Source organism: Oncorhynchus kisutch, linkage group LG3 (assembly GCF_002021735.2).
Source record: "Oncorhynchus kisutch isolate 150728-3 linkage group LG3, Okis_V2, whole genome shotgun sequence".
NCBI classification, from domain to species: Eukaryota; Metazoa; Chordata; class Actinopteri; order Salmoniformes; family Salmonidae; genus Oncorhynchus; species Oncorhynchus kisutch.
Genome location: NC_034176.2, coordinates 41,764,193 through 41,777,782, shown reverse-complemented (window position 1 = coordinate 41,777,782; position 13,590 = coordinate 41,764,193). Strand labels below are relative to the sequence as shown.

Here is a 13,590-nt window from a genome sequence, read left to right as displayed (position 1 = left end):
TTTCAGACAGATTCAAGTCTGATTGTTAGTTCATAAGGCATTTTGTGAATGAAATCTGAACTTGTGTAAGACCTGCAGCTATACTCAGAGCATTTCGTATTATTCTGTACATAAATCCGAGACACTCCATCTAGATTGATATGTTTCGTTTCGTATCGTATGTATTAATTTGTAGATGTCCATCCCCCATTTCGTATGATATGTTAAAAATTACAATTCGATACGAATTTGCAAAACTTTCTTTATGTTTAGTAATTCTAGCTAGGTGGCTAACATTAGCTAGGATAAAGGTTAGGGTTAAGTTTAGGAGTTAGGTTAAAGGGTTAGGGTTAGCTTATCTCTAGAAATTCTGACGATTTCAAATGTATCTCACCCTCTTGATTTCGCGGAGAAATTTCGTGAACATTTTCCGGACGGGGGCGCTTATTCTCACGCTTTACTGTTGAGAGAGCCCGGAGCTGTAAAAGGAGCACTCACTGTACCTCTATGAATCCCTGTCGTGCTTGTCTTCATCCCAGACGAAATAATATAGCGATAGTGTCAATTTGGTCGTATAGAGGAATCAATCAAAAAAGAATAGCTGTTAGTAGTGATCACTCATAGCTTGAAGTATGGTAATGTTAACATTGGATTGGTTTCTTTATTAAGGCTACATTGTCCGTTGAGGGGGTTAGGCTACATCGTGGAGTTAAAAGGCGTACCAGTTGTGTCTGTCCTGGTTCTGTCAGATGAACAAATCGTAAGAAGTCGACACCACTCACGAATTTTTCCAGCTGACAACATAGTATTAGGTGAGTGTGTGTATATAATACAATTATGCTAGCAATCGTCTGCCTTTATAAAAAATGAATTTCATTTGAGATGTTTTCTCAATGCTTTTCGCGGGATGAATCTCGCAGACTGGGACTAGCAAAAAGTTTTGATGAGTCGCTGTTCAACATCAACCATCTGTTGCTACATGTATTGTAAGGGTGTACAATTCCATTTTATTGTTCCATATTATTGATTAAAGCTGTTTTTCTTTTTTGCGGAAAATATAAAGGAAATAGTTATTTTCATTATTTTGACTGATCTGCCCTAAGCGATTATGAGGCACATGTGTGTGGTGCACGTTTCTGCGATGTTAGCGTTTGGTATTTATTTGCATGGAAGATGCAGATGAAGGTGGTTAAGAGTGTTTCGGTTTCCATAAGAAGTTCAGTAGTTTTAACAGGAAGGTCACGCCTCTGGAATTCACTATTTAAACACGCTTTAATCCATCATTATGCTGTACCATTCTTGCTTCAATAGTTAAAGATTCTCCATTCCCTAATGATTTCACAGGGCTCCGAGACCGACCCCTGTTGACAGTTTGTGGATGATAGCCTAGTCTAAAATGGCAACGACACAAAATCCAAATGTGAAGAATGGCAATGACCTATTGCATTACAATTCCAAATGCATGGAGTGACCTATTGCAAGCAGGGCGTAAACAAACCATGTCATATTTTTTGTTGTTGTAAAACCATAATAATTTTTGGGTCACTCAAAGGCTAGGTTTTTGCATGGGAAATATGATGAATGTCCAGGAATAAAAAAATAATAATATTAAAAATAATATCATATCACAATAAAAAAAAAGACAATGCATGCAATAGGATACTTCATGCATTTAACAAATGTTTTTATTAGGAGTTTACATTAAACAGGCTACAAGCTATGCAATGGCAGTTATGAAAGTATACAATATTCTATGTTCTTTATTGATCAAACTTGAGGTGCAATGTTGTGGGTGCATCTACCGTAGGAATGTGATCCATGGTGTATTTTTATCTATTCCTCAATAGTTGAGAATGGAATGTTGGTGTAACATCATGTCTAAATCATTTTGATTCCCGTCTTGTTGGGCAGATGTACCTGATGAACCAACTATATTCATTTGGGGAGAGTTTGAAACACATTGGAAACATTCATGGACATTTAGCAATCTTGCTGTTACTAGCTAATTTGTTCTGGGAGATAAACATTGGGTTGCTAATTTACCTGAAATGCATATGGTAATTTTTTTTGCTTTTTAGAATTTTTACCCATTTATGAGTCATAGTTAGTTTTGAGTTAGTTGTCTATGATTAATCTCTCCTCAATTCTTCTTCTTCTGATTTTATATGGAGGTTGGCAACCAACTTTAAGATGCATTAACGCCACCAACTGGAGTGTGGAGCTCGTTCATCTTTCAATCCCCCCACATGTGTATCTGCTTGTAAAAACCAATGAGTAGATGGTAGAGGTGGGACTTGCAGCACGTCAAGTGTCAAATAGAACTAAGTTCTATTTTAGGGCCTGGCTACGCAGGCTCCCGTTGACGCGCGTGTTCAAGCAGTTTGGATGAAATTATTGAATAATAACATGTATGTGTACATTTATTTTGCACCGCTTGCATATGCAACGCGGGCTGTCTGGGCAGCATGTTAGGCTGCGCGATATGGCCAAAATATCATATCTCAATATGTTTTCACATTTTGGACGGTATAGTGGTATTTCATGGTATTTCATGTTTCAGAATGATAAAAGTTAGAAACCGTTTTTAGGAGGACTAGTGCATGAGCAGCAAAAAAATCGAAATGGTTTTAATGGTCTTTCTCCATTCTGATTGCTCAACCAAACTAGGACAAAACTGACTGTGAAGTAGTCCAATTTGTACCACTTTTCATTTACTTAGCACTATATCAAAATATTGTTATAGATCTTCATGTAAAAATCCACACCAGTATGTGGATCCATAAATCTTCAAATACGATATATATCGCCCAGCCCTATTCCTAGCCTACATGCAGATGCCACTACACATACACACCCCTGCCTCAGCCATGGGGGTAATATCCATTGGGGAGACTCTTGCAATGGAAACCAATACCACATCTCACATCATTTCCAGGTGGTCATGATAAGGTGAAGGAATTGTGTGTGGTGTGCGTACGTGTGTACATTGTTGCATGACCAAGAAAAGTGAGACCACTGGCTGAGTGATACTGTAAATTGTTAACCATATTTATTTTTAATTAGCCTCTCTTTATCAGGAAAAAATAACACAATATTGGAGTGAAAAAAATGCATCTGTTTTAAAAATTGTTGTTTGGAGAGCTGATAAGAGAGGGCTTCCATTAACTCTCTGTTGTTAATCTATGGTGTGGAGGTCTAGTGCCCCCATACTCAACAGGCGGACCACGTCCTGGATCCGGACCCTGGATCCGGACGGGGTCAATACGGGCCACAGTTTTTTGGGGGGGGACTGAGTTGGGCTTCGACCCCTGGTATCATATGAACACACATAATGCATGGCAAAATGTGTAGAATTGCAGGAAAGGAGTTTTAAAACTAAAAATATTTCTCCGCCATCAAGAAGGGTGTGAACTGTTTGAACAGTTTGGGATCGCATGGGTTGCGAGATGGGGGTTGGTTACTACGCCGATAAATGACAGTATCTATTCAGGCCTTTGCCACCTAAAGAGTTTCTGGGACCGTACCTTCTCAAATAGTTCTTGACTACCCCCGGTCTAGTGCATGGTCATTCACTATTCAGAATCGGGTACGGGTTGAGCAGAAATGAGCTGAATAGAATTATAGCATAGGCTTTACAGACCTCAAACTTTGTTTCCCCATTTTGTAACTACGTCTGAGTGCTCAGTGCAGAGGACAGCAATAGGGACCTTTTTAGAAATTAGGATAGTGAATAGCATTGGACTTCAGAGGCCACTTCCACTGTCTGTCTCTGTAATGGATGGGCGTGCAGGCTATCTGCCATACGTAATGTACTGCATGTGGCTAAAAACAGAGTTTTATAAATGAGGACAGACGGCTTTTTAAAAGAGACCAGTTCCATCAGCTCTATTTGTAGTATACGTCCACCCACATAGACCATTAAATCTACCTTCTACAAGTCCAGCTCTCTAAAAACCCTTAAATGAACACACAAACACACACACACACTCCAATCTCAGGCTGCAATGATGGGCCTGTCAATCCCAGTGTTTGTGGGAACAGCAGTAAAGATTGAGAGGAGGGTTCTCTGTTTTATGTTACATTAACACTAGTCCCCCTGTCTGTCAGTCTGAGTGGTCCTCTGGGTACAGAGTGGGTTGACAAGGGCTTTTAATTTATGTCACTACATTTATAAATACTTGAAATGTGGATTGGTTAGATCTCTAACCAAACAACGCCTTTTACAGATGTTTAAAGAAAGGTGAGAAAAAAGCAGAAAAATCCAATTTTATGTATGGCTGGCACAATTAGTGTAAAATAACCATGGTAACCATTTTATGGGGGGGGGGGGGACAAACACCTGACTGAAACCGGCCATTCATAAAATAGGTTTAGTCCTTTTCTGCAGTGACATTGACTCTTAACAACGTGATGAAACTTTGTTGCCTTCTTGCTGAAACAAGCAAGGTGCAGCAGCAGCTAACATAGACATAGAATGAAATGGGCTTGGAACCACTAACACTGGCAATTCGACTGGTAAACTCACAAGCACACTCTTAATGGCTGCCTTAATGGCTGCGTTGCAATCATTTCCATGGTAATGTAGAATGTTCAATCAAATGATGTTAACTGATGTGACTCATGTATTGGAAAGTCTTTTTTTGTAATGTCAGTTGTGTTGAATCAACAAATCACAGCACATATTGATGGGTACACTTCCTGCTTTTACTTCCTGCTTTGCACCTATGGGTACACAACAATGGCCACCAGTCCACCCATTATGCCATTATTGACTTGAATAGGGATGCCTGTTCTATTCATTCTATATCTATGGCAGCACATGCAGTCAGGAGTGGAGGAGAGGAGAAAGTGTGGCAAAAAATCTATTTATATTATTATTATTATTACAGAGACTGTAATAGTCATTTGGCTGGCCAATTACTGTCAACCTAGGTAAATAAAAGGTCAAATATTTTATGTGGGTGTTACATTAAATGTATAGCACTCGGATTTTATTGCATTGTATTACATACTGCTGTCTTGCTGGGCCCTGTCTTGCTCCAATACAAATGAGTTAGGCCTAACCAGCCTACAATATTAATGTAAAAGCGACATCTAATGTTCTTTCAGTAATACAATGCTAAGAGCAGTGAGAAATCAGAGTGATGTGTTTTTAGATGCAAGTATGAACGTAAAAAACAACAACAAAGGATCGAATTCTGGATTGCAGACATTTGGGTCAATGACGTGACGTGCATATTTTGTGGTCTGAATGAAATGTTTTCCAAAATCAACAACCATTTTATACACATTTTATGTTATGTAACTATGCCCCTAATCTTTTATTTAGTCCTAAAATAGTTCATGGTTAAATGTGAACAAAACTGTCACTTTCGGTGCTCTAAAGTCATACAACTGTCCTAAGACAAATGCAACCTATATAAATGTTAATAAAACATCTCAAATCATAACAAAACTATCAAACGATTATTCTGGCATGATTTTTTAAAGCGTCTATTGCACTATGTCTGTATGGTAAGTATGTATGGTAAGACAGGTTAGGCAGAACGGTTTTAACTACTTTAAATAGCCATCATAACTATCGTTCAGTGCGACCGGCAAAGTCACAATTTTGGATCAAATCACATTATGGTACTCACGTGACAGGATGTGACATCATTACGATGCCTGTGAGATACCCTTTGGCTAAGAATAAAGGTAAGCAAGTCTCTCGTAAATGTTTGATAAGTTTACATTTTCACTCCCTGTCAAGTTTTACCCCAAAAATCTGATAATTCGGTGCGACCACTACAAACCAATAAAAATGATGAATTATCTGAAAAGCTTATTTAATTTAGATACCCAAGATACATACTTGATGCCAAAGTCAAGTGTTCACATGGGTGCATAAGCAGTTGCCTCTACAACATGTTTAGGTGAGGAAAGTCATATTGTGTAACCAAAATTATCATTCGGAGTCACCAGAAATTCACCATATGACTAAACTGTCGTACTGAATGATGTCAATATGATCAAATCACAATTTAATTGTCACATGCTCTGAATACACAGGTGTAGAACTTACAGTGAAATGCTTACTTACAAGCTCTTTACCAACAATGCAGTTTTACGAAAAATAAGTGTTAAGTGATAAATAAAAAATAAAAGTAACAAATAATTAAAGAGCAGCAGTAAAATAACAGTAGCGAGGCTATATACAGGGGGTACCTGTACAGAGTCAATGTGTGGGGGCACCGGTTAGTCGAGGTAATTGAGGTAAAATGTAGAGTTAGAGACTATGTATAGATAATAAACAGGGAATAGCAGCAGCGTAAAATGGGGGGGGCAATGCAAATAGTCTGGGTAGCCATTTGATTAGCTGCTCAGAAGTCTTATGGCTTGTGGGTAGAAGCCTTTTGGACTTAGACCTGGTGCTCCGGTACCGCTTGCCATACGGTAGCAGAGAGAACCGTCTATGACTAGGGTGGCTGGAGTCTTTGACAATTTTTAGGGCCTTCCTCTGACACCGCCTGGTATATAGGTCCTGGATAGCAGGAAGCTTGGCCCCAGGCTATACGCACTACCCTCTGTAGTTCCTTGCGGTCAGAGGCCGAGCAGTTGCCATACCAGGCAGTATTGCAACCACTGCCTGGCTCTCGATGGTGCAGCTGTAGAACTTTATGAGGATCTGACGACCATGCCAAATCTTTTCAGTCTCCTGAGGGGGAATAGGCTTTGTCGTGCCCTCTTCACGATGGTCTTGGTCTGTTTGGACCATGATAGTTTGTTGGCTCTCAACCTGCTCCACTACAGCACCGTCGATGAGAATGGGAGTGTGCTCGGTCCTCCTTTTCCTGTAGTCCACAATCATCTCTTTGTCTTTGTCACGTTGAGGTAGAGGTTGTTATCCTGACACCACACGGCCAGGTCTCTGACCTCCTCCCTATAAGCTGTCTCATCATGGTCGGTGATCAGGCCTTCCACTGTTGTCATCGGCAAAGTTAATGATGGTGTTACACACATCGGCTACGGAGAGTGTGATCACGCAGTCGTCGGGAACAGCTGATGCTATTATGCATGTTTCAGTGTTGCTTGCCTCGAAGTGAGCATAGAAGTAATTTAGCTCGCCTGGTAGGTTTGTGTCACTGGGCAGCTTGCGGCTTTGCTTTCCTCTGTAGTCTGTAATAGTTTGCAAGCCCTGCCACATCCGACAAGCATTGGAGCCGGTGTAGTATGATTCAATCTTTGTCCTATATTGGCGCTTTGCCTGTTTGATGGTTCGCCGCAGGGCATACCGGGATTTCTTATAAGCTTCCGGGTTAGAGCCCGCTCCTTGAAAATGACAGCTCTACCCTTTAGGTCAGTGCGGATGTTGACTGTAATCCCCATGGCTTCTGGTTAGGGTATGTACGTAAGTTTGCCTGCATTTAAGTCCCCGGCCACTAGGAACGCTGCCTCTGGCTGAGCATTTTCCTGTTTGCTTATGGTCGTATACAGTTCATTGAGTGTGGTCTTAGTGCCAGCATTGGTTTGTGGTGGTAAATAGACAGCTTCGAAGAATATAGATGAAAACTCTCTTGGTAAATAGTGTGGTCTACAGCTTATCATTTGATTCTCTACCTCAGGCGATCAAAACTTAGTGACTTCCTTACAATTCGATTTTGTTCACCAGCTGTTGTTTACAAATATACATAGACCGTCACCCCTTGTCTTACCAGAGGTGGCTGTTCTATCCTGCCGATACAGCGTGAAACCCGCCAGCTGTATGTTATTCATACAGCCATGACTCTGTGAAACATAAGATATTACAGTTAATGTCCCGCTGGTAGGATATACGTGATCGTAGTCTATTTTATTATCCAATGATTGTACGTTGGCTAATAGGACCGATGGTAAAGGCAGATTACTCACTCGCCGTCGGATCTTTACAAGGCATCCCGACCTATGACGGCGATATCTGTCTCTTTCTCCTGCGAATGATGGGGGCCTTGTCGGGTGTCTGAAGTAAATCTGACTTGTTAAAGAAAAAATCTTCTTCCAGTACGAGGTGAGTAATCGCTGTCCTGCTCTTTTTGGTGATCAGAGACGGTGGCAGAAACGTTATGTACAAATTTAAGTTACAAATAATATGGATTATTATTATTTTTACACACAATACATCATATTATCGCCTAGTAAGTAAAAACACACGTTTTTGTAGGATAAGGGTTTTTTATGTCAGTTTTGTACTGAAAATAAGTTTGCATAAATAACATTTTTTTCTGTGTCTTAATTGAGGGTCAATTTGCAGATGCCTCTATCAAGTAAATGCCTGTATCATCAGGACACTGCTGACTCAGTTGCTAATTGGCCACAGAAATCCAGGTGTTCCACTTTGGGGGGAGTAGACAGCAGGCTACAATCCATGCAAGTGTTGCATAAACATCAGAGGGAAGCCAGTCCTATGCCACCATATCTGACTCCCTTAGACATGATGAGATAGCAGTCTGGGCTCACATGGAGCCAGTCCTAAGAGATGTCAAGAACAAGAATCCACAAATCATGACACTCCACATAATGAGCGATGGTCACCCGTCACCCAATACAGAAACAAGAAGAACGTGTACCTACTTAGCACACTGCCATATATTTTTGGATTCAAACAAATCACCTGGAACTTTTCTGAAAAGGCCAATGGGAAGGGGGCAACAGATGGTGTGGGTGGGGCTGTGAAACATTGTGCAGACAAACACATTTAATGGGGGGGAAGATGTGCAGACTCCCAGGGAGCTCTTCGAAATACTTGAAGAGTGGATCGAGTATCAAGTTCTTTTCGTTTGCATATGTCACTAAGTACGAGGAAGCTGTGCAAAACAAACTCGCTGGAGTCAAAGGAACCATGAAATTGCACCAGGTCAACAGACAAATTGGTCACACAAACGGACACCCCTAGTCCGCTCAATGTACATGTGTAACGCTCCTACTGCACACCGGACATGTAACCACCACAGCTCCTCAGAAGCAAATGGAGGAGGCGAAAAGCTCAAAAGCTAGAGACCTGTAGGACATAGTCACGACCTTTAGGGTTGAAGCCGTGGCCAAAGCCATGAGCATGGTGGTCTTGTAGGAGGGGATCTTCAGATGCACAGGCTCCATCGGTTCAAAGGAGCCCTCACACAGCACATCCAAATCCAAATCCCAAGTGGGCGCAAAAGGCTTAAAAACCGGTCTTAGACACCTTTTTAAAAACCGCACAGCCATGGGATGAGCCACTGGAGTGGAACCATAAATTCCTATATGACACGCTAAAATAGCTGCCATATACATCTTCGGTGTGGAGAATTAACAGCCCTGCTCGAAAAAGACCCTGCTATAATACACTGCTCCAAAAAATAAAGGAACACTTTAACAACACAATGTAACTCCAAGTCAATCACACTTCTGTGAAATCAAACTGTCCACTTAGGAAGCAACACTGATTGACAATAAATTTCACATGCTGTTGTGCAAATGGAATAGACAACAGGTGGAAATTATAGGCAATTAGCAAGACACCAACCAATAAAGGAGTGGTTCTGCAGGTGGTGACCACAGGCCACTTCTCAGTTCCTATGCTTCCTGGCTGATGTTTTGGTCACTTTTGAATGCTGGCGGTGCTTTCACTCTAGTGGTAGCATGAGACGGATTCTACAACCCACACAAGTGGCTCAGGTAGTGCAGCTCATCCAGGATGGCACATCAATGCGAGCTGTGGCAAGAAGGTTTGCTGTGTCTTTCAGCGTAGTGTCCAGAGCATGAAGGCGCTACCAGGAGACAGGCCAGTACATCAGGAGACGTGGAGGAGGCCGTAGGAGGGCAACAACTCAGCAGCAGGACCGCTACCTCCGCCTTTGTGCAGGGAGGAGCAGGAGGAGCACTGCCAGAGCCCTGCAAAATGACCTCCAGCAGGCCACAAATGTGCATGTGTCTGCTCAAACGGTCAGAAACAGACTCCATGAGGGTGGTATGAGGGCCCGACGTCCACAGGTGGGGGTTGTGCTTACAGCCCAACACCGTGCAGGACGTTTGGCATTTGCCAGAGAACACCAAGATTGGCAAATTCGCCACTGGCGCCCTGTGCTCTTCACAGATGAAAGCAGGTTCACACTGAGCACATGTGACAGTCTGGAGACGCCATGGAGAACGTTCTGCTGCCTGCAACATCCTCCAGCATGACCGGTTTGGCGGTTTGGCGGTGGGTCAGTCTAGCCACTTTCTAGGGAGTTTTTCCTAGCCACCGTGCTTCTACACCTGCATTGCTTGCTGTTTGGGGTTTTAGGCTGGGTTTCTGTACAGCACTTTGAGATATCAGCTGATGTACGAAGGGCTATATAAATAAATTTGATTTGATTTGATGGTGTGGGGTGGCATTTCTTTGAGGGGCCGCACAGCCCTCCATGTGCTCGCCAGAGGTAGCCTGACTGCCATTAGGTACCGAGATGAGATCCTCAGATCCTCATCTGAGACCATATGCTGGTGCGGTTGGCCCTGGGTTCCTCCTAATGCAAGACAATGCTAGACCTCATGTGGCTGGAGTGTGTCAGCAGTTCCTGCAAGAGGAAGGCATTAGTGCTATGGACTGGCACGCCCGTTCCCCAGACCTGAATCCAATTGAGCACATCTGGGACATCATGTCTCGCTCCATCCACCACAGACTGTCCAGGTGTTGGCGGATTCTTTAGTCCAGGTCTGGGAGGAGATCCCTCAGGAGACCTTCCGCCACCTCATCAGGAGCATGCCCAGTCGTTGTAGGAAGGTGTTACAGGCACGTGGAGGCCACACACACTACTGAGCCTCATTTTGACTTGTTTTAAGGACATTACATCAAAGTTGGATCAGCCTGTAGTGTGGTTTTCCACTTTAATTTTGAGTGTGACTCCAAATCCAGACCTCCATGGGTTGATAAATATGATTTCCATTGATAATTGTTGTGATTTTGTTGTCAGCACATTCAACTATGTAAAGAAAAAAAGTATTTAATAAGAATATTTCATTCATTCAGATCTAGGATGTGTTATTTTAGTGTTCCCTTTATTTTTTTGAGTAGTGTATATTGCTTCCAAAATTTAAAAGAATCACAAATAATATTTTATATTATTAATTTCAAACAAGGGCTATAGCATGAGAAGAACTTACCAGTCCAAAACGATGTCCTCTCTGTTCAAAAAAATATTCATCCACTTCGGAATCGCTAAATGAATCATCCTACAACAATCTCTGTCTCACTTTTCCGATCAATTTCTTCTAAAATTGTGTGTACATCTGTATATCTAGACTTAGATTTAGCTTTCCCTGACTTAGTCGCCATACTGATTGATATATAAACAGCTGAATCTGCACATTTACCAAAACAATGCTGTGCGTAATATGCGTAGCTCCTTCCGGTATAAAACTTCAATAGCGAATGACTCTCTTTACGCCGGAGTTTACTACATGGGTTGGTCTTCCAACACATAACCATTGCATATTGCCGTTTACCTCAGCTCATTGGCTATCTACCCAGCTAGATTTCAAGACTATCAGTGGTCATTGGGTTAAAATACAGTCAATCAACGAAACAGTGGTCATATCATTGGTGCACAGTGATGTCATTACTTGTTGTCTTCAAAACGGTTTCTTTCAGTCAATACGTCCCGCGAAATGGCCCATCAGGTTTGGTTGTGTTACAAACAAACCAAACCTGATGGGCCATTTCGCGGGACGTATTGACGGAAAGAAACCGTTGTGTTACAAACAAACCAGTTGATTGCAATGAAACCAAACATGACTGGAAAAGTCATGTTTTGTGTTGGTATTTACCTGGAATGTGTCATCGAAAATGGAATGAGACGGAATTCACGACACAAGCGGTTCACAAAATGTTTCGTGTTAGGTTATAAAAACGGATTTTATCAACCAAAAGATCATTCATTGTGTAACAATGAGCATTGGGATTGCAAACAGACGAAGATCGTCAAAGGTAAACTATTTATTTTAATTCAGTTTGTGATTTTGTTACGCCTGTGCTGGTTGAAATAGTTGTTTTTTTATGGGGCTCTATCCTCAGATAATCGCATCTTATTCATTCACAGTAAATCCTTTTAAAAAATCTGACAACGCAGTTGGATTAGCAAGATTCTAGGCTTTCGATACATGTGAGACACTTGTATTTTCATGAATGTTTAATATGACTATTTATGTAGCGATCACCATATGTTGTGGAATTTCAGCCCGCTACCGGGTTCCATGCTCAGAGAGGTTAAAGGACTTATATATGGGACTATTACTAGGTCAGTGTTCTGATTAGCGACCAAGTAGACAGTTTATTTTAGGAAGATTGTGCGCACATCCAATAAGACTGAGGCTCAACAGGAGGATGAGTTGATTCTGCGTGTCGTGACATTATCGGCTAGCCAATCAGTTAGCTAACTAGTTTTGAAGTGGAGCCCATTTTGTCTGGAGAAGTAAAGGAATGGATCCAGCGCTGTAGGAGCTGTATTTACTACGCTTTGTTTCGGGGCAAGCTGGATCATTTGGAGTTCCAATGTGGCAATTGTTTGCTTCCAGAGGATTATACGATTGAAGTGGCTCCCTTGATCAAGCAGGTCACCAGTCTACGTAAGAAACTGGGGAAAATGCAGAGTGGAATGTTTACCTTTTTTCTATGCTGGTGGCTGGAAGGTGTTTGGGCTTGTTGGATGCATCTCCGCCTTCCGTTTGTCGTTGTCTGACTGGCCAGTGTTTGCATGTCATGAGCCGTGGAAGCCGAATACCCTACAAAATCAACCTTGATCAACCTTATATTTTCAAAACCCCAGAAAAATATGTTAAGAGGGGTGTTTTCCTCAGATATAAGTGACCATTGTCATATTGAATGTTTCAGGGATGTGCGAATACCTAGATCCAAAACCCGTCTTATCAGAAAGAGGAATTTTAAACACTTCAATGAACAAGTTTTCTCAAATCAAACTTTATTTGTCACATGTGCCGAATACAACAAGTGTAGACTTTACCGTGACATGCTTACTTACAAGCCCTTAACCAACAGTGCAGTTCAAGAAGAAGAAAATATTTACCAAGTAGACAAAAATAAAAAGTAATAATTAAAAGTAACACAATAAGAATAACAATAATGAGGCTCTATACAGGGGGCACCGGTACCGAATCAGTGTGCAGGGGTACAAGCTAGTTGCAGTAATCTGTAAATGCGTGTTTGGCATTTAAATGTCTCAGTGGTGCCCCCCGCATTGTTTGGGGGATGGGGAGGCCCCACCTTTACTGTACCATCAGACCTCCGTCTGGATCCGAGTACCAAACTGTGCAAGCAGGATTAGGTTTGGCCTGCCAGACTCCTTGGGCCATATCATTTGTGCTAGCTGGGATTGTATGAACGAATACATTGATCACATCTCTGTACTGTAAACAAATAGCTCACCATCAGGACTCTTTTCATTGAGAGAACACATTTTTAACACAATCTGGTCTGGTCTCTGAAGGAGATACCTACACTTCATCTACTGTCCCAGATTCATTGTAGACTTTTAAGTCCATGGTAGGCAAGCTACGTTAAACAAAGTGAAAGTTAGCTTGATGTTAGAGTTTCTGTAAAGAACTGCAATTGTGACAATCCCTCAC

At 41.7% G+C, this 13,590-nt stretch overlaps 1 protein-coding gene across 1 annotated transcript in view; it reads left to right on the top strand.

The window, feature by feature from the left end:
* The first annotated feature begins 475 nt into the window (after positions 1-475).
* The window catches only part of ghra (growth hormone receptor a), an 83,836-nt gene continuing 70,721 nt past the window's right edge, over positions 476-13,590 (top strand). Inside the window, exon 1 of the mRNA XM_031806390.1 lies at positions 476-791. The gene's annotated coding sequence lies outside the window, so the exon portion shown is untranslated. The remainder of the gene's footprint in view (positions 792-13,590) is intronic.